At 45.1% G+C, this 22,181-nt stretch overlaps 1 protein-coding gene across 1 annotated transcript in view; it reads left to right on the plus strand.

The window, feature by feature from the left end:
- The first annotated feature begins 236 nt into the window (after window positions 1-236).
- Window positions 237-22,181, plus strand: part of Naam (Nicotinamide amidase) — a 233,641-nt gene continuing 211,696 nt past the window's right edge. The window contains exon 1 of the mRNA XM_071690574.1: window positions 237-725. The gene's annotated coding sequence lies outside the window, so the exon portion shown is untranslated. The remainder of the gene's footprint in view (window positions 726-22,181) is intronic.

The following is a 22,181-nucleotide window of genomic DNA, read 5'->3' on the forward strand; positions in this document are numbered from 1 at the left end:
CAATTTCCCAAACGACTGTTTCGCACAAACGTTTTCCTGGACCATCTCCTCCACTGCAACACAAACAGACAGGCAGATAAACAGATAAATCAAACATTAAAGAGCAATAATTCACAAGGAATTCTGTATAAAACAGAGCCAGTATCTGGCCACAGTATCTGGCCAGAGTGACCATCGTGGTATCTGGCAGACAATCTCGTCCAGTGGGTCGCTTCCTGTGCTGAGGAGGACAGTGTCCAGCAGACGGCCCAAGTGTTTACTGGTGAGGACATAAGAAACCCAGACGACAGACGACCTCCTGGCCTCTGCAGAAGTTATCTGGTGGTGGAGAGGACGAAGATCCTACATTTCCTCATCTGTTAACATGGGGACAGGATAGTGAGGTGGAGAGGACGAGGATCCTACATTTCCTCATCTGTTAACATGGGGACAGGATAGTGAGGTGGAGAGGACGAGGATCCTACATTTCCTCATCTGTTAACATGGGGACAGGATAGTGAGGTGGAGAGGACGAAGATCCTACATTTCCCATCTGTTAACATGGGGACAGGATAGTGAGGTGGAGAGGCCGAAGATTCTACATTCCCTCATCTGTTAACATGGGGACAGGATAGTGAGGCAGAACACATTGTCTACAGTGAGTTCTTCTCAGATTCTACGAGACGTGGAGCAGGCAGGCAGGTTCTGGCTCGCCACACCCCCCAGCTGCTGCGTTCTCCCACAAGGTGAGATACAAACAGGGAGGCTCCTCTCTCCATTGCGAAGGTTGGTATGTCACGGTAATGTTCGCTAAATTGTCCCACAAGAGACATAAGGGAAGTTTATCTGTACCTTTCTTTTTCATGTTAGCTGAGATGGCACTTGCAGCTGAGGCCCTAATCAAGGCCATCCATTATCGTTATATATATATATATATATATATATATATATATATATATATATATATATATATATATATATATTCTTTTTTTTACTATACTTAGTCAATGTTTCCCGCGTCAGCGAGGTAGCGAAAGGAAACAGACGAAAGAATGGTCCAACCCACCCACAGACACATGTATATACATAAACACCCACACACGCACATATACATGCTTATACCTTTCAACGTATACATACATATACATACACAGACATATACATATATACAAATGTACATATTCATACTTGCTGCCTTCATCCATTCCCGTCACCGCCCCGTCACACATGAAATGGCACCCCACTCTCCCCGCGCGCGCAAGGTACCACTAGGAAAAGACAACAAAAGTCACATTCGTTCACGCTCAGTCTCTAGCTGTCATGTAATAATGCACCGAAACCACAGCTCCCTTTCCACATCCAGACCCCCACAAAACTTTCCATGGTTTACCCCAGACGTTTCACATGCCCTGGTTCAATCCACTGACAGCACGTCAACCCTGGTATACCACATCGTTCTAATTTACTATATTCCTTGCACGCCTTTCACCCTCCTGTATGTTCTGGCCCCAATCGCTCAAAATCTTTTTCACTCCATCCTTCCACCTCCAATTTGGTCTCCCACTTCTCCTCGCTCCCTCCACCTCTGACATTTATATTCTCTTTGTCAATCTTTCCTCACTCATTCTCTCCATGTGACCAAACCATTTCAATACACCCTCTTCTGCTCTCTCAACCACACTCATTTTATTGCCACACATCTCTTACCCTTTCATTACTTACTCGATCAAACCACCTCACATGACATACTGTCCTCAATCATTTCATTTCCAACACATCCACCCTCCTCCGCACAACCCTATCTATAGCCCATGCCTCGCAACCATACAACATTGTTGGAACCACTATTCCTTCAAACATACCCATTTTTCCTCTCCAAGATAACGTTCTCGCCTTCCACACATTCTTCAATGCTCCCAGAACCTTCGCTCCCTCCCCCACCCTGTGACTCACTTCCGCTTTCATGGTCCCATCCGCTGCTAAGGCCACTCCCAGATATCCAGTATCTCTCCATTCAAACGTACCTCCCAATAAATTTGTCCCTCAACCCTACTGAACCTCATAACCTTGCTCTTATTCACATTTACTCTAAACTTTCTTCTTTCACACACATTACCAAACTCAGTCACCAACTTCTACAGTTTCTCATCCAAATCAGCCACCAGCGCTGTATCATCAGCGTACAACTGACTCACTTCCTAAGCCCTCTCATCCACAACAGACTGCATACTTGCCCCGCTCTCCAAAACTCACGCATTCACCTTCTTAACCACCCCACCCATAAACAAATTAAACAGCCATGGAGACATCACGCACCCCAGCCGCAAACCGACATTCACCAGGAACCAATCACTTTCCTCTCTTCCTACACGTACACATGCCTTACATCCTCGATAAAAACTTTTCACTACCTCTAGCAACTTATCTCCCACACAATATACTCTTAAAACCCTAGCCTGAGCCAGGTACCCATTTTATCGACTAACCCTTAGGGGTGAATGAACAGCCGGGTTGACTGTGGACCGACTGCCGCAACCAGGATTTGAACCTTTGCGTTCGACCCTGGGCGGCCCGTGAATGCGTCACGGTCAGGAACACTAACCGATATACCACGGCTTGAAAAGGTTCCTCTCTGTCGTATTTTTGCTGTAAAGTAAAAAGACTCTGCGTGGGCTACCAGCTGCATACGTGTTAAATCCGTGAAAAATACTGAAGTGGGCATTTGCATGTCACACGGCCCTGGGTTAACATTGCTAATGGTCGACCCCGTGGTGTACAGAGTGGTAAAAGATTCAACAAGACTCAACACCTGCTATTCTGCAGAGGAGAATATATCGAGAACATGCAGGTGGACATCTGACTGTTGCAATATTCTAAACGATTAATTCCCATGATACGAGTCATATTATAAGAGATACTAAACAGTGTAGATATTGCAAGGGCCACTTCCTACACAGACGAACTGGGTAATACACGGAAAGTGTCCTGCTGTATTAAGACGAGAGGAAATGTCTTAATCAAGGATGCTCAAATGTACAAGTTCTGTGTCGTCCCCACAAGGTACGGTGCCGAACTCTCCAAAACCTCCACATCTGACAACGTCCTCAAGACACAGCTCAGTCAGGCAGATGGCTGTTCAGGTCAGCTACTGCACGCAGTCCCATAAAAAGGAGGAGCCCGTGTGTTCCTCAAGGTTTACTGTGTCACATGTTTCAGCTGTTTACTCTGGCATTGTAGTGATTGTGGGCAAGGGTGATGTCCGCCGTTCACGTGGGCTGAGGAGGAGCCTGAAGCTTCCTAGGGATGAACGCCACCTGCAGCAGGATGGAAGCGTCCGCTGTGTACCACGGTAGTGACACACGAGGCCACTACTGTATATAGTGGGTTAAATAAAGACTGCCCAGCTATTGCTGGGCATACCACACGTTCCCCGTCCTGGCCGTGACTGGGGCCGCCTAGCTCCTGACTGGCGTATGTATACCTGGCATATTCTTCAGAGGTCTTCTGCCTCCACAGTTCGGACTGGGTCCAAGCCACTGAGTTGGGTCACTGTTCACCCAAGCTGTTGGAAGCGGCAGCTCCAAGACCCACTTAACCATCACAGTCTGGTTGGTCTGGTATACTTTGTAAATATTCATCCATAACCTTCTTACATTCCCCAGTGTAGGTCCCGTGGTGCTTCTGATGGTTGAGGGCAATGTGTTCAAGTCTTGGGCTCCGGATGTTCAAAATGTTTTCGATTTTCGTTTGTGAGTTCATCGCGTCTTTAGATTTTTGGGACAATATTTTACAGTCCTCTACGCCTTGCACGCCAATAAGGAGTTGGTTTCGAGTGTGGATTGGGGACCATACTTTCTAAGATCTTCCAAGTGTACATGATAATACACCTCTCCCATCTGCACTCCAGGGAGTGCAGCCTCGCCAGTTTCAGTCGTTCTCAGGAGTTCAGCTCCTTTATCACATCAGCTGAGGCCATGAACGGTATCTGAACATTCTAGTTCTGCAGTTTCGGCCGCCTTTTATGGTGATGTTAGCAAACAAATATTCTAATCATAAGAGAATTAGCGCCTTGAAGAGCTTCATTGTTTGTTTGTTTTTTCTCGCCTTGAAATTCCGCAGGATCCATCGTACCATCTTTTTTAAAGAGGCAACTGTTGTCTTGTTTTGTTTTTCGCTAAAGGCAAGTTCGTCAGACATTATCATTCTGAGGTATTTCTCATTATTCATTCGTGATATGAAGGTGTCTGTGTCCACCCATTGCTCTTTACTTCTCTTCTCCGTACTGGAGGAGTTGGAAACTGATCCCCCAATGAAAAGTATGCTGTTTTCGGTGGCTCAGTAGACGACTATATGTCCGTTTGTAGTCTCTCTCGGTGTCTTTTGTTAATGGAATTTAGGTAAATGCACTTACCTCCCTGGCCAATATTTGAGGGAAACAAATATCGAGAACTGCTGCAAAAAGTACCATTTACTGCTGCGAAAACTACCTCGTACCACCGCTGTGAAACTTACCCCACGTACTGCTGTGAAAATTACCACATATAGCAGTGAAAACTACCTCGTACCACCGCTGTGAACTAACCCCACGTACTGCTCTGAAAATTACCACATATAGCAGTGAAAACTACCTCGTACAACTTTTAAAATTACATACTTCTGTAAAAACTAGCACGTACCACTGTGAAAATCACAGCATACTGCTGTGAAAATTATCACGTACCGCTGTGAAAATCACAACATACTGCTGTGAATACTACCATATATCAATGAAAATTACAGAGTACTGCAGTGGAAATCGCCACGTACAGCTGTGAAAACAAACAGTTCACAACCTCCAACTGCCAGCCAACACCGCGTCAGACACACAACAGGAATGTACCGTCACTCACTGAAACATGAAGAACATTCACCTCACTGAATAACCTGTATACAATACACTTCCCTTCCGAAACATCAAGTGTACACCAGGAGACCAAAGTGGTGTGGTCTTAACCACGAGTATACACAGCTCACACCACAAGCTCTGGACTCCTGCAGTAATGTAACCTGTGCGCCACGATACGAGGTGCCATACGCGAATGCTTGAGATGAATTGGTGCCACAAACAACACACTTCTCTCTAATGAAAGGATCTGCCAGGATCTGCCAGGATCTGCCAAGATCTGCCAGAATCTGCCAGGATCTGCCAGGGTCTGCCAAGATCTGCCAGGATCTGCCAGGATCTGCCAGAATCTGCCAGGATCTGCCAGGATCTGCCAGGATCTTCCAGAATCTGCCAGGATCTGCCAGGATCTGCCAAGATCTACCAGGATCTGCCAAGATCTGCCAGGATCTGCCAAGATCTGCCAGAATCTGTCAGGATCTGCCAGGATCTGCCAGGGTCTGCCAAGATATGCCAGGATCTGCCAGGATCTGCCAAGATCTGCCAGGATCTGCCAGGATCTGCCAAGATCTGCCAGAATCTGCCAGGATCTGCCAAGATCTGCCAGGATCTGCCAGGATCTGCCAGGATCTGCCAAGATATGCCAAGATCTGCAAGGATCTGCCAGAATCTGCCAGGATCTGCCAGGATCTGCCAAGATCTGCCAAGATATGCCAGGATCTGCCAGGATCTGCCAAGATCTGCCAGGATCTGCCAGGATATGCCAAGATATGCCAAGATCTGCCATGAACTGCCAGGATCTGCCAAGATCTGCCAGGATCTGCCAGGATCTGCCAGGATCTGCCAGGATCTACCAGGATCTGCCAGGATCTGCCGCCAGGTATAAAGTTAGACTTATCAACGGAATGTGAGAGTAAGGCCAGAATTCCCCTCCTAGATTTCACGGTGGAAGGCGCAAGATATTTTTTTTCTTTATGGTTTGACTTACGTTCCAAGTTTCAGCCATTATTACTGGTGCTGGAGGGGGCATTATACAGGTGGAGGGAATGCTACTGCTGAACGAGGGGGCACTATACTGAAGGGGGAAGATGTTACTGCTGCTGGAGGAGGAACTATACCAGTGGAGGGTACGGGAGGATGTTACTGCTGCTGGAGGAGGAACGATACCAGTGGAGGGTACGGGAGGATGTTACTGCTGCTGGAGGAGGAACTATACCAGTGGAGGGTACGGGGGGAAGTTACTGCTGCTGGAGGAGGAACTATATTAGTGGAGGGTACGGGAGGATGTTACTGCTGCTGGAGGAGGAACTATATTAGTGGGGGTACAGGGGGATGTTACTGCTGCTGGAGGAGGAACTATATTAGTGGGGGTACAGGGGGATGTTACTGCTGCTGGAGGAGGAACTATATTAGTGGAGGTTACGGGAGGATGTTACTGCTGCTGGAGGAGGAACTATACCAGTGGAGGGTACGGGGGGAAGTTACTGCTGCTGGAGGAGGAACTATATTAGTGGAGGGTACGGGGGGATGGATGTTACTGCTGCTGGAGGAGAAACCATAATAATGGGGGAATGATACTGCTGCTGGAGGAGGTAATCTACTAGTGGGGAGAAGTTACTGCTGGTGGAGGGGTCGTATATAACAGGAAGAAGCAGCATAATGTAAGGGAGTTTGGAAGAACTCGCACGAGAGAACCTAACATTAAAGTGAACGGCACAAGATACAAGTCAGGTGATCAGGTTAGGCGGGAGAGGGAGGGAGGCTGCAGAATCTCAGACCTCCGGGGAATGTCGTCCGTGAAGATGGAAGAATGAACATCAAGATGCCACGGACGGTGGCTGCAACTCCCGCGCGAGATCAGCGGGAGGAGACAGTGTGAGGCTCCAGCTGTGGCGGCGGTCAGAGGGTTGCACGGGAGCCAGGGAAACTCAACAATGACGTGATTAGTTCAGTTTAAACGCTCCAAATATATATATATATATATATATATATATATATATATATATATATATATATATATATATATATATATATATATATATATATATATATTTTCTCCCGCGTTTACGAGGTAGCGCAAGGAAACAGACGAAAGAAATGGCCCAACCCACCCCCATACACATGTATATACACACACACGTCCACACACGCAAATGTACATACCTATACCTCTCAATGTACACATATATATACACACACAGACACATACATATATACCAATGCACACAATTCACACTGTCTGCCTTTATTCATTCCCATCGCCACCTCACCACACATGGAATACCATCCCCCTCCCCCCTCATGTGTGCGGGGTAGCGCTAGGAAAAGACAACAAAGGCCTCATTCGTTCACACTCAGTCTCTAGCTGCCATGCAATAATGCCCGAAACCACAGCTCCCTTTCCACATCCAGGCCCCACACAGCTTTCCAAGGTTTACCCCAGACGCTTCACATGCCCTGATTCAATCCACTGACAGCACGTCAACCCCGGTATACCACATCGATCCAATTCACTCTATTCCTTGCCCGCCTTTCACCCTCCTGCATGTTCAGGCCCCGATCACTCAAAATCTTTCTCACTCCATCTTTCCACCTCAAATTTGGTCTCCCACTTCTCCTCGTTCCCTCCACCTCCGACACATATATCCTCTTGGTCAATCTTTCCTCACTCATTCTCTCCATGTGCCCAAACCATTTCAAAACACCCTCTTCTGCTCTCTCAACCACGCTCTTTTTATTTCCACACATCTCTCTTACCCTTACATTACTTACTCGATCAAACCACCTCACACCACACATTGTCCTCAAACATCTCACTTCAAGCACATCCACCCTCCTGCGCACAACTCTATCCATAGCCCACGCCTCGCAACCATACAACATTTTTGGAACCACTATTCCTTCAAACATACCCATTTTTGCTTTCCGAGATAATTTTCTCGACTTCCAAGCATTCTTCAAGGCTCCCAGGATTTTCGCCCCCTCCCCCACCCTATGATTCACTTCCGCTTCCATGGTTCCATCCGCTGCCAGATCCACTCCCAGATATCTAAAACACTTTACTTCCTCCAGTTTTTCTCCATTCAAACTTACCTCCCAATTGACTTGACCCTCAACCCTACTGTACCTAATAACCTTGCTCTTATTCACATTTACTCTTAACTTTCTTCTTTCACACACTTTACCAAACTCAGTCACCAGCTTGTGCAGTTTCTCACATGAATCAGCCACCAGCGCTGTATCATCAGCGAACAACAACTGACTCACTTCCCAAGCTCTCTCACCACAACAGACTTCATTCTTGCCCCTCTTTCGAAAACTCTTGCATTCACCTTCCTAACAACCCCATCCATAAACAAATTAAACAACCATGGAGACATCACACACCCCTGCCGCAAACCTACATTCAATGAGAACCAATCACTTTCCTCTCTTCCTACACGTACACATACCTTACATCCTCGATAAAAACTTTTCACTGCTTCTAACAACTTGTCACCCACACCATATATTCTTAATACCTTCCACAGAGCATCTCTATCAACTCTATCATATGCCTTCTCCAGATCCATAAATGTGTGGTTTCAGAAGTGGTAGAGGATGTGTGGATCAGGTGTTTGCTTAGAAATGGATATATATATATATATATATATATATATATATATATATATATATATATATATATATATATATTGGAAAGGATCACAATTTTGCGCGTGATCAAGATATTCCTATGAGTCCACGGGGAAAATGAAACACGAAAAGTTCCCAAGTGCACTTTCGTGTAATAATCACATCATCAGGGTAGACACAAGAGAGAAATATAACAGTCAGTTGATATACAACGAAGAGACGTAGCTAAGACGCCATTTGGTAAACATGCGATTGTCCAAGACAGACAACGAGCGTATCATAAACTTATCATTTTACAAATTTTATTCCTATAAGTCCACGGGGAAAATGAAACACGATAAGTTCCCAAGTGCACTTTCGTGTAATAATCACATCATCAGGAGAAATACAAGAAATACAATTAAAAACAATATCCCTGTGGACGGGAGAGAGCGAGAAGCAGCCATGCATCTCCTGCACGTCGCACATAAGCGAATAACGTCGATGTTGGAGGGGCTGGAAATCCTCACCTCCAGTGTTATCACATTCGGGAATGAAGAAAAGTAGCCAAGTGAGGCTTGATTATCGAGGCTCAGTCGCCTGTTCTCCGCGAGGATGTAAGAGTCAATATGGGAGAACCACGAACACGGGGAACTGTCATGGTACAGATACTGGGGAATATACATACAAGAAGTATGACTGAGCGTATGGATACGAGGGGCTATGGATGGCTGGGGTGTAGGTATGGGGTACAGTGTGGATGGCTGGGGTAAAGGTATGGGGTACAGTGTGGATGGCTGGGGTACAGTGTGGATGGCTAGGGTGTAGATATGGGGTACAGTGTGGATGGCTGTGGTGTAGGTATGGGGTACAGTGTGGATGGCTAGGGTGTAGGTATGGGGTACAGTGTGGATGGCTGGGGTGTAGGTATGGGGTACAGGGTGGATGGCTGGGATGTAGGTATGGGGTACAGTGTGGATGGCTGGGGTACAGGTATGGGGTACAGTGTGAATGGCTGGAATGTAAGTATGGGGTACAGTGTGGATGACTGGGGTGTAGGTATGGGGTACAGGGTGGATGGCTGAGGTGTTGGTATTGGGTACAGTGTGGATAGCTGGGGTATAGGTATGGGGTACAGTGGGAATGTCTGGGGTACAGTGTGGATGGCTGGGGTGTAGGTATGGGGTACAGTGTGGATGGGTGGGGTGTAAGTATAGGGTACAGGGTGGATAGCTGGGGTGTAGGTATGGGGTACAGGCTGGATGGCTGGGGTGTAGGTATGGGCGAGAATGTAGATGGCAAGTGCAGATATGAGGGAGTGTGTGGATCGCTAGGGTGAAAACAGGGGGAAGCGCCTGGCCAGGCCTGCTGGGGAGTGTCTGACGGTAAACTGGGTGTAGACAGATATATCTCGACGTCATGTAGACCGTGCCCCTCCGTGTTCTACACCTGGAGTATACACACAGTTATAAACACACGTGGCAGAACAGTTCCCCTGACGAACTTCCACAGGGCACAGATAATTCTTAAGTGAATAAATCAAAAGCAAAAATTAATCTTCTGAAATCCAGACCAGACAGAAGGTCCGGCCTATCTGTGTGCAGCGGGCCGAGTGGATCTGAGTACCGACACCTCACACTCGCTGCCCCACTACACTCCCACAATCACCCAACACCAGGACCACGTCAAAGCCACCGAGGCAACACAAACATCACAATGCCAATGATACAGTGGCCCGAAAAGAACAGGTGACCATAACAGATAGACGTGTGGTATGCAGCGTGGCAGGTGAGTGATCACCCGCCATACAGAGTAAGCAGACGTGAGGGAGAGGAACCTCAAGACGAAAATAACAGCAGCAGCAGCAGCAGCAGCCAGCGTGAGGCTAAGACGAACCTTGTTACTAGGTCACCAGGGAGGAGGAAGGATCACGTGACTCCACACACACCTTGACATGAAATACCAGAGATAATTAAAGGAAATCTTCCCCCCTCCCCCAACCTTCAACAGGGGACGGGGACTCTGCTGGTCATCACAAGGGGTTCAAGACTGTGCCGCTGTCTGTGTGGCTGGCATCGCTGACCGAATGACCCGAGCGAAATGACAGGAATCAACACGATTCATTTGTCGGGTTAAAGGGAAACACGACAGGAAAAACTCTCTAAGCCTGATCAGTACAGGAGGAGCACGGGACATCCAGACCCACTACGAACATAAACATAACATCAGTTCCTCACTACTGTCCAGCAGCGTCGTGCCCACCTGGACCCACCCTGGGTAACAACACAACCTCGGGTCATCCTCACCATTCAGAGGCACGCCATCACCTGCCCAGGGGTCAGGCTGGTGCTCCTCTGGTGAGGGAGAGAGGCAATCTATAACAATCTGATCTGAATCCCTTGAGCAATAATGTCTGAGTATTTGTGTCCTGGCTTCAGAGACCAGCATGTTACATTCTGATCTCAGGGTTGTTAAGGGCAAGTAGTGAAGATAAAGAATCAGATGAAATTATGTAGTGTAATGGATATCAACCCACTGAGGTCTGACCCTTTGTGACCACGGTAATCCTTTTGCGCTACCGCTCACGGGACGAGCATGGGGTGCGCAATGAATTTGCCGGGGACACACCGGCATAAAGCAATGGTGATGGATGTTACCAATGTCATCTACTGTCACGTTGGGCTTCACTGGGCGAAGAAAAGAAAAAAAAAAAAGGCTTTCCGAAAATGCGAATCACTTCCCAAATGAAGCACAATATCAGAACAATGTGAGATGGAGGAAAGGGAAGTAGCTGTCATGTGGGCCACGTCTCTGCCACACACGGGCCTCAGTTGACGTCATTTCCCCACAACAACACAACTACAGACAACATGTCATAACCAACACGCCTGACACAATCGAAGGGCATCACCTCTTTCTTTATTTTAAGGCCAGACCTTGAAAAGAAAATGATGCGAAGTCTCTACATTAATACGCACGTCCCAGTGTCGAAAGGGAGCACAGACAGTCGCTACCAGCCACCACCATTGTTACGACGCCACATCAAATCCACTCACGATCATAGTCGTACTTACAAGGATAAGAGGCGTGCAGGATACAGGAATACAAGGATGAAGGTCACAGGAGCGAGAGGTACGTGTGTGTGTGTGTGTGTAAAACCCTCGTGCATAATAATATATAGCCCTTGAGAATCATGACCTGGCCTTTGACCAAACCCTTAAGGGTCCGGTGGAAGGGCGGGCCATCCAACCTACGGGCAGTGACATCGTTTTCAAGGGTCGTGTCGTCATGGTCAACGGTCGTGATCATAAGGTCAACAAAGCCTCGTCAAACCTTCTCTTACGTGCCTCCCTCCCTTCCTTCCGTGTGTCCTGCCTCACCTCCTGCCCACCAACACCTTCCAGCCCTCGCCACTAACCTGAGCAGTAAAGTATTCACCTGTGACACACTTGAATCTAATTTCGTCCTACTTATCATAATCCACAGAGTCTCATCTAAACGTCTAATTCGTCCAGCATATTAGCCTCGACGATCCAGGACCCCTTCAGGAATACATTTAAGTCTTCGAGAATTTGTGGTGTGTGTGTGTGTGTGTATGTCAGCAGCATGACGTAGGTTTCTCCTCATTAATAATTCCTGAGGCAAGATCCTCCCCTGGTAGTCCCTGCTGGAGAATATTCCCTTATAATAAATCTGAGGCCAGAACCGGTTTGGGGAGTGGCCTACATCTCCGCCTGCTGGGCACTGGTCGTGGTGTGGGTCGGACGTCACCAAACGGAGCCAGTGGTTCGGCCGGTCTGTTGGTTAGTTAGTTAGTTAGTTAGTTAGTTAGTTAGTGGGTCACCCAACAAACTTGAGTGTCCAGAGTTATACAAATATGGAGGAATACGAGGCCTGGTACAACAGGTGGGGTATCGAACCTCTGTATGCAGTTATACAGACACAAGCACAGTACAGGATGGGTCAGTACCTATGTACTACGAAGAGCTGAGTAACGGATGCGTTCGGTCCAAGAGATGGGTTGTAGGGGGGGGAGGATGTCCCCACGTATTCAAGGGCGTGAGGAGGGCGACAGTGTCGGCTGACGTCACTAGGGGCTTCCCCACACCACGATAACACGCCAAGACCAGGCGACCCACCACCCACCCACCTGATGCTGTCCACCAGCCAGCTCCTGGGTGCTGGGTATATGGACCCTGGAACACCTCGTCCACCAGGACAAACCAGTCATAGTGTAGATCTTCACTATGGATCTTCAGCGAGACTGAAAAGCTCAGGACGCCTTCCAGACACATGTTACACTCTGAAACCACAACACACGTTAGAGAAACCAGGATCGTACAATTTCCCTCCTATATCTGGCAAGAGGATATGTACGTACGCACTGGGATCGGATGTTACATATGTACGTACATATGTAACATCCGATCCCAGTGCGTGACCTTTAGGTACCACCTCCAAGTCTTTGTTAAGACCCAGGGATCTTTCAGCACGATCTATGTGCTGTACACACATAGTTAAGCATACACATGCTAATGCTTAACTACCAATTAAGAAACATTTAGGGACAATCAACTCTCTCTTCTTTCGTGAGGAACTACGCATCACTGTTCTGGTTTACGTCTACCAGTAAAGCGTAAGAATCAAGGACGAAGTACGGTAATGGGAGCGACAGGAACCCCGAACAAAAGTGGTCCATTAGGTAACGCCAGCGCGTAGCTCTAACCGCCGTTATCTTGATTGTTTCATGATATTGTTTTCTGTCGCCACGCGCCGCCCATAGTGGTCTGTCTTATGGTTCACCCAGAGCAGTGTGAACCATGAGGCTAGTCTTGCCATGAAGGTTTCACTACTCCCTCCGAATGTCTTGTTCGACTGAGGCAAAACACAGGAAAACCTCTCCATCATTAACCACGGTTCCCGACTAGTTTTACGTGGTGCCATTTTCATATATTCCGTGGTTAGAATTCTAAACGAGGTAATTAATATATTTCTTCCGTAGGACTGTAAATCAATTTGTTGCCATGAGTGAATTATCATTTCTCTTTCTCTTCTTTCTGAGTGGTAGAGTTTGAGCCCATCCAACCTCTCCTATTAGTTCAAATGTTCCTCTCCCTCCTTCCCTCCCTCACTCCCTCACTGTCACGCCTTACAGTAAAGTGCTTCTTAGTTCCCTCGAACATGTTTACGTCCATTTGTCTGAGTGGTGGGTGACCAGACGACAAAGCAATATTCATCTTTCCTTATGAAGTTGACCATTTTCATCACTGGCATTCAGTGTCTCGCTGTGAGAGTTCTCGTTATAATGCCATTCATTGTTTGGCTTCACAGTATTATCTCTTCAAATGTGTTCCTTGAATTCCAGTTTCTCACTTTATAATAACTCAAAATCTCTGACGTGTTTTTCATTTTCTGTCTTCTCCTGACGAGCCATTGCTGGGAGCCACCGAGATATCATTAATCCCTTCATGCATCATTTGCTCCAAGTTCTCTCAGCTCACTTCCATCAAGTCCTCTTCAGACCCACTTGTAAATCATCTTCAGATCTTTTCGTATATTTCTCCTCTATTCCTCGTGTGCCACTGAGGCAGCACCTTCCTCTTCACAAACAATGTTTCCACTTAAAACCACTTTTGAATTTGTCCGATGGTCAAAAACTCTTTGATCCATTTTCTAAACTTACCATTAATACTGTTGATCTATTTTCTCTAAAAGTACTGAAGTTTACTATCAAATACTTTAGCAAACTTTAGAGTCATATTATCTATTTTCTTTCCTTACAATATAGGTTCACTTATGTTGTTGCGGTGAACAAATAACAAAGTTGTACTTTTATATGTTACACATCCATTTTGGCCTTCGTTTATGTATTTGTTGTTCAGCAAATGTTCCAGTTATGGTTTCTAATCACACTTTCATAAGACTTTCATGTGACGTCTGACTAACTGGTCTAACCTGTAACCAGCTTCGATCCTCTTAGGTAAGTGCACTGGTGTTCTCTATACATGCCATCTTGCGTATATCTGTAACAACGGTAGGATCAGCGCTTCCTTGACCAGCCTCATTTGTCATCACTATGAGTGTGTATGGCTGTAGGTGGCATTCCCATCTGGTCCTGGCGTTCTCCTGGAGATGGTCTGGTGCTATACTTCTATATCAATAACTTTGAATCGTAACTATAAAATATCCCATCTATGATGTTTTTTTCCATATTTCTGCAAACGCGGGAGACAGCGACAAAGCAAAATAAATATAATAAAAAAAATATATATAGGGGATAGGGGAGAAAGAATACTTCCCACGTATTCCCTGCGTGTCGTAGAAGGCGACTAAAAGGGAAGGGAGCGGGGGGCTGGAAATCCTCCCCTCTCGTTTTTTTTTTTTTTCCAAAAGAAGGAACAGAGGAGAGGTCCAGGTGAGGATATTCCCTCAAAGGCCCAGTCCTCTGTTCTTAACGCTACCTCGCTATCGCGGGAAATAGCGAATAGTATGAAAAAAAAAAAAAAAAAATATATATATATATATATATATATATATATATATATATATATATATATATAATATATAAATATCCCTAGGGATATGGGAAAAATAACACTTCCCACGTATTCCCTGCGTGTCATAGAAGGCGACTACAAGAGGAGTGACCGGGGGGGCTGGAAATCCTCCCCTCTCGTTTTCTAATTTACCAAAAGAGGAACAGAGAAGGGGGCCAAGTGAGGTTATTTCCTCTAAGGCTCAGTCCCCTGTTCTTAACGCTAACGCAGGAAATGACGAATATATATGGAAAAATATATATATATACATATGTACATATTGCCGTCAGGTCACCATCTTATCTTTAAAGATAGTTCTTTTTCTTTTTTGTTTCATTCACGTTCGAGATGTTTGGTTTGTGCTCGGTGATGTGTCACAAGATGGTGTTCCTTCCTCATTCATTCCGTGTGCTCTACTATCACACTGCACCACATCTCACTGGCATCATCTGGTTATATATTTCTTTTCTTGCGGCTCTTCTACCTTATCTATGCTTATTAGAGAGAGAGAGAGAGAGAGAGAGAGAGAGAGAGAGAGAGCCTGAAGGGCCAGCATGGTGTTGGCCGGCAGCGGGAGGGGTAAGTGTGATAACGTTATCTTATCTCCTGGTTGCTCAGCCTTGCGTACACTGACACCCACCCACTCACTATAATGCTACAGCCTCGGCTGGCTCTTCTCACAGCCCTCATCCCTCACCTCTCACCTCTGCTCTCACACCTGCCTTACCTCTCACTCATCCCCTGGTGTGTGTGTGTGTGTGTGTGTGTGTGTGTGTGTGTGTGTGTGTGTGTGTGTGTGTGTGCGTGTTTCACATAGAGCAGTAAAGACAAGGTACATGTTTACAAGATTAAGAGACTAGGCAACACGAGTGTAAAATTCTCCCCTCCTGTAACACACGCGCACACACACACACACATGCGCGCACACACACACACACACACACACACACACACACACACACACACACACACACACACATATATATATATATATATATATATATATATATATATATATATATATATATATATATATATACATATATATATATATATATATATATATATATATATATAATTTTTTCTTTCTTTCATACTATTCGCCATTTCCCGCGTTAGCGAGGTAGCATTAAGAACAGAGGACTGGGCCTTTGAGGGAATATCCTCACCTGGTCCCCTTCTCTGTTCCATCTTTTGGAAAATTAAAAAAAAAAGAAAACAAGAGGGGAGGATTTCCAGCCTCCGGCTCCCTCCCCTTTTAGTCGCCTTCTACGACACGCAGGGAATACGTGGGAAGTATTCTTTCTCCCCTATCCCCTGGGATAATATATATATATATATATATATATATATATATATATATATATATATATATATATATATATATATATATATATATTATACTTTGTCGCTGTCTCCCGCACTAGCAAGGTAGCGCAAGGAGACAGACGAAAGAATGGCCCAACCCACCCACATACACATGTATATACATACACGCCCACAAACGCACATATCATACCTATACATTTCAACGTATACATATATATACATACACAGACATATACATATATGCACATGTACATAATTCATACTTGCTGCCTTTATTCATTCCCGTCGCCACCCAGCCACACATGAAATGACAACCCCCTCCCCGCACGTGCGCGAGGTAGCGTTAGGATAAGACAAAAAAGGCCACATTCGTTCACACTCAGTCTCTAGCTGTCATGTATAATGCACCGAACCACAGCTCCCTTTCCACATCCAGGCCCTACAAAACTTTCCATGGTTTACCCCAGACGCTTCACATGCCCTGGTTCAATCCATTGACAGCACATCGACCCCGGTATACCACATCGTTCCAATTGATTATATTCCTAGCATACCTTTCACCCTCCTGCATGTTCAGGCCCCGATCGCTCAAAATCTTTTTCACTCCATCCTTTCACTTACAATTTGGTCTCCCACTTCTCGTTCCCTCCACCTCTGAAACATATATCCTCTTGGTCAATCTTTCCTCACTCATTCTCTCCATGAGACCATATCATTTCAATACACCCTCTTCTGCTCTTTTAACCACACTCTTTTTATTACCACACATCTCTCTTACCCTTTCATTACTTACTTGATGAAACCACCTCACACCACATATTGTCCTCAAACATCTCATTTCCAATACATCCACCCTCCTCCGCACAACCCTATCTATAGCCCACGCCTCGCAACCATATAACATTGTTGGAACCACTATTCCTTCAAACATACCCATTTTTGCTCTCCAAGATAATGTTTTCGCCTTCCACGCATTCTTTAACGCTACCAGAACCTTCGCCCCCTCACCCACCCTGTGACTCACTTCCGCTTCCATGGTTCCATTCGCTGCCAAATCCACTCCCAGATATCTAAAACACTTCACTTCCTCCAGTTTTTCTCCATTCAAACTTACCTCCCAATTGACTTGTCCCTCAGTTCTACTGTACCTAATAACCTTACTCTTATTCACATTTACTCTCAGCTTTCTTCTTTCACACACTTTACCAAACTCAGTCACCAGCTTCTGCAGTTTCTCACCCGAATCAGCCATCAGCGCTGTATTATCAGCGAACAACAACTTACTCACTTCCCAAGCTCTCTAATCAACAACAGACTGCATACTAGCCCCTCTCTCCAAAACTCTTGCATTCACCTCCCTAACAACCCCATCCATAAACAAATTAAACAACCATGGAGACACCACGCACCCTTGCCGCAAACCGATATTCACTGGAAACCAATCACTGTCCTCTCTTCCTACTCGTACACGTGCCTTACATCCTCGATAAAAACCTCTCACTGCTTCTGGCAACTTGCCTCCCACACCATATACTCTTAATACCTTCCACAGAACATCTCTATCAACTCTTATCATATGTCTTCTCCAGATCCATAAATGCTACACACAAATCCATTTGTTTTTCTAAGTATTTCTCACACAGATTCTTCAAAGCAAAAACCTGATCCACACATCCTCTACCACTTCTGAAACCACACAGCTCTTCCCCAATCTGATGTTATGTACATGCCTTCACCCTTTCAATCAATACCCTCCCATATAATTTCCCAGGAATACTCAACAAACCTATACCTCTGTAATTTGAACACTCACCCTTATCCGCTTTGCCTTTGTACAATGGCACTATGCACGCATTCCGCCAATCCTCAGGCACTTCACCATGAGATATACATACACTGAATATCCTCACCAACCAGTGAACAACACAGCCAACCCCTTTTTTTAATAAATTCCACTGCAATACCATCCAAACCCGCCGCCTTGCCGGCTTTCATCTTCCGTAAAGCTTTCACTACCTCTTCTCTGTTCACCAAACCATTCTCCCTGACCCTCGCACTTCGCACACCACCTCGACCAAAAGACCTTATATTTGCCACTCTGTCATCAAATACATTCAACAAACCTTCAAAATACTCAGATCTGCAGTAAATCATCTCCCTCCCCGACTGAAACTGTGATGCCACATATTTTATCCCCTGGAGCGAGATGGCTTTCAAACTGTTCTCCAATAGCTGCTGACAGAGTTCCTTCCATACGAGATACGTCACGCGTATGGTAGGAACTCCTGTTAGCAGCTATTGGAGAACAGTTTGAAGGCCATCTTGCTACAGGGGATGAAGTATGTGGCATCACAGTTTCAGTTAGGGAGCGAGATGATCAACTACAGGTCTGGATTTATGATAGCACCCTCACTAACCAAGCCACAGTAATGAAGAAAGTTCACAGTTAGTTCCCTGACGTTGTTTTCAGTGCTGAATTTTATAAACTACATCAGACCCAGCATGCTTATGAAGGCAAAAAACCACAGATGTGGTATGATACTCATAAATTCATGAATATGGTACATTGTAGGCTTACTTGTGCTAACATATAAAACTTACCCTATAAATACTTTCCACGCATTCCCCGCGTGTCGTAGAAGGCGACTAAAGGTGATGGGAGCGGGGGGGCCAAGAAACCCTCCATTCCTTGTATCTTTACTTTCTAAAAGGTGAAACAGAAGGAGTCATGCGGGGAGTGCTCATCCTCCTCGAAGGCTCAGATTGGAGTGTCTAAATGTGCGTGGATGTAACCAAGATGAGAAAAAAGGAGACAGGTAGGATGTTTGAAGAAAGGAACCTGAATGTTTTGGCTCTGAGTGAAACGAAGCTCAAGGGTAAAAGGGAAGAGTGATTTGGGAATATTTTGGGAGTAAAGTCAGGGGTTGGTGAGAGGACAAGAGCAAAAGAAGGAGTAGCACTACTCCTGAAACAGGAGTTGTGGGAGCATGTGAGAGAGTGTAAGAAAGTAAAATCTAGATTGATATGGGTAAAACTGAAAGTGGATGGAAAGAGATGGGTGATTATTGGTGCCCATGCATCTGGGCATGAGAAGAAAGATCATGAGAGGCAAGTGTTTTAGGAGCAGCTGAGTGTGTATGTTAGCAGTTTTGGTGCACGAGACCGGGTTATAGTGATGGAAGATTTAAATGCCAAGGTGAGTAATGTGGCATTTGAGGGAATAATTGGTGTACATGGGGTGTTTAGTGTTGTAAATGGAAATGGTGAAGAGCTTGTAGATTTGTGTGCTGAAAAAGGACTGGTGGTTGGGAATACCTGGTTTAAAAAAGAGAGATATACATAAGTATACGTACGTAAGTAGGAGAGATGGCCAGAGAGCGTTATTGGATTACGTGTTAATTGATAGGCGCGTGAGAGAGAAAGACGTTTGGATGTTAATGTGCTGAGAGGCGGAGGATGTCTGGAGGGATGTCTGATCATTATCTTGTAGAGGCGAAGGTGAAGATTTGTAGAGGTTTTCAGAAAAGAAGAGAGAATGTTGGGGTGAAGAGAGCTTGGGAAGGAGACTTGTGTGAGGAAGTACCAGGAGAGACTGAGTGCAGAATGGAAAAAGGTGGGAGCAAAGGGCATAAGGGGAGTGGGGGAGGAATGGGATGTATTTAGGGAAGCAGTGATGGCTTGCGCAAAAGATGCTTGTGGAATTAGAAGCGTAGGGGGTGAGCAGATTAGAAATGGTAGTGAGTGGTGGGATGAAGAAGTAAGATTATTAGTGAAAGAGAAGAGAGAGGCATTTGGACGATTTTTGCAGGGAAATAATGCAAATGAATGGGAGATGTATGAAAGAAAGAGGCAAGAGGTCAAGAGAAAGGTGCAAGAGGTGAAAAAGAGGGCAAATGAGAGTTGGGATGAGAGAGTATCATTTAATCTTAGGGAGAATAAAAAGATGTTTTGGAAGGAAGTAAATAAAGTGCAAAAGACAAGAGAACAATTGGGTACATCGGTGAACGGGGCTAATGGAGAGGTAATAACAAGTAGTGGTGATGTGAGGATATATATATATATATATATATTTTCCCTGGGGATAGGGGAGAAAGAATACTTCCCACGTATTCCCTGCGTGTCGTAGAAGGCGACTAAAAGGGGAGGGAGCGGGGGGCTGGAAATCCTCCCCTCTCGTTTTTTTTTTAATTTTCCAAAAGAAGGAACAGAGAATTGGGCCAGGTGAGGGTATTCCCTCAAAGGCCCAGTCCTCTGTTCTTAACGCTACCTCGCTAATGCGGGAAATGGCGAATAGTTTGAAAGAAAAGAAAGAAATATATATATATATATATATATATATATATATATATATATATATATATATATATATATATATATATATATATATATATTATCCCTGGGGATAGGAGAGAAAGAATACTTCCCACGTATTCCCTGCGTGTCGTAGAAGGCGACTAAAAGGGGAGGGAGCGGGGGGCTGGAAATCCTCCCATCTCGTTTTTGATTTTCCAAAAGAAGGAACAGAGAAGGGGTCCAAGTGAGGATTTCCCTCAAAGTCTCAGTCCTCTGTTCTTAACGCTACCTCGCTAACGCGGGAGATGGCTAATAGTAAGGGGAAAAAAAAAAAAAAAAAAAAAAAAAAAATATATATATATATATATATATATATATATATATATATATATATATATATATATATATATATATATATATATATATATATATTAGAAATTATAAACGATTAAACAAAATAGGTAAGGGATGAAATTAAACAAAACTGTATGTAAGTTCAGTTAGGTAACTAGGTTAAATTTAGTTAGGCTAGGTCACTGGGTCTCGTTCAGTAAGCATAAGTAACTAGGTTAAAAATTACGTCAGGTAACTAGGGTTGCGTTCACTTCAGTTCCGTATACACACATCTAAGTGGCTAGGTAGATCGAGCACAACCAGTGAGCAAGACAGACCTTGGAGAATCACCAGCAGTCAAAATGTACCTGATTGAAGGCAACCAGTCGTACGACTGGGGGACATTTAGCTGACGGTCACCCATCACTCGCCAGAATGGTGGTGGTGGCACCCCACCACCTGTTAAGTTTCGTTAGGTCAGTTAACGAGGTTAAAGTTAGTTAGGTTAGGTCAGGCAAAACACCAGACACTTTCTCTGCCAAATGCCAATGGCCAGCGTCCGCGTGGCATAGCCCACCCACCCACCCAGGCCCGGCCGCTGCACAGAAATACTGGCGGGCCGACAGTCGGCGCCGAGTGAGAGAGAGAGAGAGAGAGAGAGAGAGAGAGAGAGAGAGAGAGAGAGAGAGAGAGAGAGAGAGAGAGAGAGAGAGAGAGAGAGAGAGAGAGACCACCACTCCACCTGCTGCCATTTATCTGGGCGAGGAGGGTATTGCCAACCCAACCAGACTCATAACTTGATTGTGTCCACCAACCACCCCGCTCTCCTCGTAGGACCAGCCACACTCCCCAGTGTCAACAAAATATAATACCCAGGGTAGCCTCAGTACATGATTCCATCCGGCACAAAATTACACTCACGCTCTACTCTCTTACGAAGCCACTACAGACTTACAGTGTCTGAATTATTCGTGGTAAGTACTATATCTTAGTTATGATACAGTACATAATTTTGAGAATATATCTGATAGTCAACATTACCACACATGATAACTGTCATTCTTTCTCCCTAAACTAATATCATACACAGCAGATAATTACTTACAAAGTAATATATATATATATATATATATATATATATATATATATATATATATATATGGTTGTTTAATTTGTTTATGGATGGGGTTGTTAGGGAGGTGAATGCAAGAGATTTG

The sequence above is a fragment of the Panulirus ornatus genome, chromosome 48 (assembly GCF_036320965.1).
Source record: "Panulirus ornatus isolate Po-2019 chromosome 48, ASM3632096v1, whole genome shotgun sequence".
Classification (NCBI taxonomy): domain Eukaryota; kingdom Metazoa; phylum Arthropoda; class Malacostraca; order Decapoda; family Palinuridae; genus Panulirus; species Panulirus ornatus.